The sequence below is a fragment of the Pinus tabuliformis genome, chromosome 1_1 (genome assembly GCF_031772625.1).
Source record: "Pinus tabuliformis cultivar Carrire ecotype Pingquan chromosome 1_1, CPIR1, whole genome shotgun sequence".
NCBI lineage: Eukaryota > Viridiplantae > Streptophyta > Pinopsida > Pinales > Pinaceae > Pinus > Pinus tabuliformis.
In genome coordinates this window covers 360,345,565-360,350,852 of record NC_142297.1, presented here as the reverse complement: position 1 = coordinate 360,350,852, position 5,288 = coordinate 360,345,565, and positions in this window count along the sequence as shown.

The window sequence follows — 5,288 nt, the reverse complement described above, 5'->3', positions numbered from 1 at the left end:
AGAAAGTACTCTTATGTTGAAAAATTGGCTTTAGTAGCCATTCAAGCAGTACAGAGATTTCGACACTATGTACTCTTTCGCAAAACTACCATTGTGTCAGATTGCAACCCTATGACATACATTTTGTCACGCCAATTGCTGGAGGGAAAATATTCCAAATGGATAGCCATTTTGTAGGAGTTTGATATGGGATTCACCAAATCCAAATCAAAGAAGTCTCTCTTCTTTTCAGAGTTACTTTCTGACCTTCCCTCATCATCCAACAATTTAACATCAAAAGCGTCAATCGTGGATGAGACTCTATTTTTGATATTGTCAAGCAATTCATGGTACGGGGATATATTGGTCTATATCCAGACCAAAACTTTTAGGCCTAACACCTCTCGCTCTAAACAACGACATACTCGATACCAAGCCAAAGACTATCTGATCGTTAGTGAGACACTTTACGGTCGTGGTGTCGATACGGTTCTACGAAGGCGTCTCACGCATGAGGAGGCCAAAAACGTTTTGAATGATTGTCGTTCAGGTGCTTGTGGGGGGCATTTATCTGGTTATACTACTGCACAAAGGTCTTACAAGCTGGTTACTTTTGGCCCACCATATTCAAAGATTGCATAATTGCAGTCAAAATTTTCCATGCCTGTTAGATTTTTTATCGCAAAACCAGATTACCACCTGCACCACTACATCCAGTTGTTTCTCTTGGCCCATTCGCTAGATGGGGCATTGATTTCATGACATGTAACCCCACCTCGGCTGGGGGGTATGCGTATATTATAGTCATTGTGGACTATTTTACAAAATGGGCCGAGGTAATGCCTACATTGAACAACAACGGTGAAACGACTGCTATTTTCTTTTTTAATCATGTAGTTTCTAGATTTGGTGTACCACAGGCTATCGTCACAGATCATGAGTCACATTTTTGCAATCACATGATGATCGAATTAACTGCCAAATTAGGACTATCCTATGATAGTTCTACTCCATATTATCCGCAGCCTAACGGACAAGTTGAAGCAATCAACAAAGTCCTTAAGCGCACGCTGCAGAGAATGATTGGAGTCCATAAACGGAATCGGCATTTAATATTGTACTCAACTCTGTGGGCATATAGGACTTTAGTGAGAAATGCGATCGGATTTACGCCCTTTCAGTTGGTGTATGGTCTAGAAGCAGTCTTACCAATTTAGTGTGAAATTTCATCCCTCAAGCTTGCAATTGATCTGCTTCTCGAAACTTCTGATAAAGAGGTCCGTTTCTTGGAATTAATCCATCTGGATGAAACTCGTCATGATGCCGCATTGGCTAATGAAGCACATAAGAAACACAAGGAAAAATATGAGAAAAATGTCAAGACTCGTGTCTTCTCAGAAGGTGACCTAGTCTTACTTTTCGATCAGGACTTTGACAAATTAGGAGCAGGTAAATTTGAACCATTATGGATGGGCCCTTACATTGTTAAACATGTATTGACAAAAGGAGCCTACGAGCTAGTCGATTATGATGGGATTCCACTGTCGCAGCCTCGAAATGGGTTGTATCTTAAACATTACTATGTTTGACTAAGTATAGTAAACTCATTGTACATATGCTTTTATTGCATTTTTGAGTGTTTTATTTTAGAGTTGTCATTTTGGTTAAGTAATCCACTTCGCATTTGTTGCAGATGTTAAGACTTTTTGGAACCATTTGTTGGGTATGCCGACGGAGCTAGTCATAGTATGCAGAACCTATCTTCTCTGGCCTGGTCCATCTTCGCTCCAATCGGCGAGTTAGTGAGTTTCAGGGGGATATGTTTTAGTTGATCGACGAACAAAATCGCTAACTATAGTGTGTTGATTGAACTTTTCTCTAATTCCATTTCACATGGCATACAGCGACTCATTGTTAGGCTAGATTCACAACTCGTTATTCTACAGCTTATTGGCATTTATTCAGTTCAGAACCCAGCTATTTATCACATGTTCCTAAGAGTTAGGATTTTGGAAAGAAATTTTGATTCCATTCAATATCATCACATTTCCATAAACTTAAACACATTGACTGACTCATTAGCAAACTCTTTGATAAATAGACATTTGCAGCATTTGTAAAGAAAGAATTTCACATCAACATTTGCATTAGGATTTCATCACTTAGCCAAAATAAAACTCCAAAAATCAAAAGTAGATAGCTATTTATAGTTTTTACAAAATGTTTTGTGTCCAAGAAAAAATTAGTCATCTAACCAAGAAACTCAAAATGAATGCAGAAAAACATCCTAGACTAGCGATGTTGGTGATAACATGTCACCTCCTGTGTTATCATGCGCAGGAGCCTAATCCAACGACTCTATACGCCGGTAGTATGGCGCTATAACCTCAAAGGTAACTCATCGGTCTTGACATCTCGAGAGTAAGGCCCTCAATTTGATCTTGTAGCACTGCCAGGGTCTCCGATATGTCCAGATCCTGAAGGACGGCCCTCCCTATTGTCTCTCCTACTGGAGCATCAACTGCTTCCCATGGGAGTGCCACTGGTCACACTGGACTAATATCTGCATGCACATATGAGTTTGATTAGTCTTGGTAACATCAAAAACACATAAATATTATAAAACTGAAAAAACAAAGATGTGGTCGAATCATTTTACCTATAGCACTCCACTACTCACCAACTAGTAAAGCCAAACCCAAATCACCTCGGAAACCCATCCCAACATATGGATACTCCGCAAATACCATCTCCTGGCAGTTGAACCAGTTGAAAAAGGCATCTGAGAAGGATATATATGATTGGCCTGCATGTCTAGCCATAAGGTCCACCCATCTCTGCATCTGTGGTTTCCTCGTTGCTGGCAATCCCAGTGAAATGTTTTGAGGCTGCATTAGTAGAATTCTTTCCAAAGCAAAGGCAGTCAATATGGATCCATAACCAAAGTTTTTGGTTCCTCCATTCTTTACATTGGACAGTTGTTCTTTTATGACAGGAAGTATTGCCTCACACCAATTGAACACCTTTGGTTCCACGCATTCCAAGGCATATTGCATGTAAGATCTGTTCACTAAATGTAAGGCTGTGCTACCAGTCAATCTAGCAAAGGTAAATTAAATGGTCCTCAATGGTCGATCAGTAACATCCTGGATATTAATCTTACCATCTCTACTTGGTTGAGATCAATCCCTATAGAACTGACGAATGTAATCTTTCACAGATTCACCCCCACGAGCAATTCCTAATAGTGAAAGATGGGCACCAAGCCTCGAAAAACCCGTCAGAAAATAAATATCCTCGACCGTGAAAGGAATAGATTTACCTCTCATCTAGAATACCTGGTCAATAGGTTCCCAAGCATTTAGAAAATAGTGCAACAAACTGATTTGTTGCCTCATGCTGGATATGCGGAAAGAATTCATTAAGCCACAGTTTCTTAATGCATCCATTGTGTCCTGGTCATGTAAAGAAATCATATCCTCCTCTTCATGTTCTCAGTCACGCCATGTGACAACCATCTTGATCCAACAAATATCTGAAATGCAAACAAAAAATGAGTTAGGATCCAAATTTGAGCAAAAACAGTTAAAATTTTGATGAAAAAACATTGTATAAAGTTACCTTTTCAGCGCCCATCACACCCTGCCTTCGAGCAAGGTGAGATGCATATTGAATGGCCTATTGGTAACTTAGTATGCATCACACCTTTCGATAAAATCTAGGTGCGATGATTGGGGAACGAAATCTTTAAACCCCAAGGGCCCAGAAAAGTGGAAAAACTAGCTCGGAATCAAGAAAAGATGGAATGAAAATGAAGATCTCATGGATAGCTCTTACCTGGTCCTAACGGTGCGGAGAATGGTCCACGGGATCTCCCAAAATCGACTGGTGAAATTTGAGGAGGAAAACCACTCTAGAGCTCCAAAATCCCAACTTTGAAATGAAATGATGAAAGTGAAAGGTAAAACTACTTTTTATGTTTACTATTCATGTATTTCAAGTAAAATGTTAGTTTTAGTTCATTTTTCGTCCGTATATATGTGTTTCTAATCAATTTGATAGAGTTTTGAGCAAGTTGAACGACTGATGAAAGAATTTGATGTGCTAAATAGTGAATTGAACATGTTTGGAATTCAAGCATAGTTTCTTCGTTTCGAGCTTGTGTAAAAATGAAACTGAATCCAAGCATAGTTTTTTGCTTCAAGCTTGTGTAAAAATGAAACTCAATCCATGCATAGTTCCCCATGGTTCAAGCTTGTCAAAAAATGGACACATTTCCAATTTTTAAACCCTTGCGATGGCCATTCTATCAGCCTTTTGAACCTTGGTTGTGTACATCCCATCACCACCATCCCTTTGGATGATCATATGTTCTCACTTGGTTTTTTTACCCTTTTTGAGGAACAGTCGCAATGAGTGATCTTATTAGCTAGCCTCTTCAAAGAAATTAACATGTTTTGAGAAGTTCCAAAATAATTAAAGAATTTAGAATTCTGTGATCCATACTTTGATTGTGATAATGATTTCAACAAAATCACATAGAGAATCATTTGTACATGCATTTCGAACCAACTAGTGTGGTTCATCATCAGGACAAGTTGAGTAACAATTCTTGGCAATCCGTTAAATAGTGCATGCAGGTCCTTCAACGGCTATATGAATGTGCAACGGTTAAAAAGACCCTTAATGGCTAGACTACACCAGGGCCTGGGGGAAAGGGTCAAGGTTCATTAAATTATTCAAAAATATAATTTAACGAACGTTGACCCTTTCCCCAGGCCCTAGTCTATTCTAGCCGTTAAGGGTCTTTTTAACTGTTGCCCATTCATATAGCCCTTGAAGGACCTACATGCACTATTTAATGGATCGCTAAGAATTGTTCCTCAACTCATCTTGACGATGAACCACACTAGTTGGTTCGAAACACGCCGACAAATGATTCTCTATGTGATTTTGCTGAAATCATTGTCACAATCAAAGTTCCAAAATCACCGAAACTAGTTGCTACCCTAGAAACCACTCGTTCCTCAAAATCGATTCCTCTTTAAACCCTTTTCAGACTCGTTAAATATGAAAATATTGGTGAGCACTTGTCTCTTTCAGCTCGTTAAAATGATTGGAAATGTCATCCCTCCTGTATTGTTTTATCCTTTTTCAGACCCAAGGGATTATCTTACGAAAAAGTCGAGAGCTTGTCTTTTTCAGCTCGTTAAAGTGATTGGAAAATTCATCCCTTTTGTATTATTTTATCCTTTTTCGGACATAAGGGATTATTTTACGAAAAAAAACTTATAGAGTTTTCTTTTTGT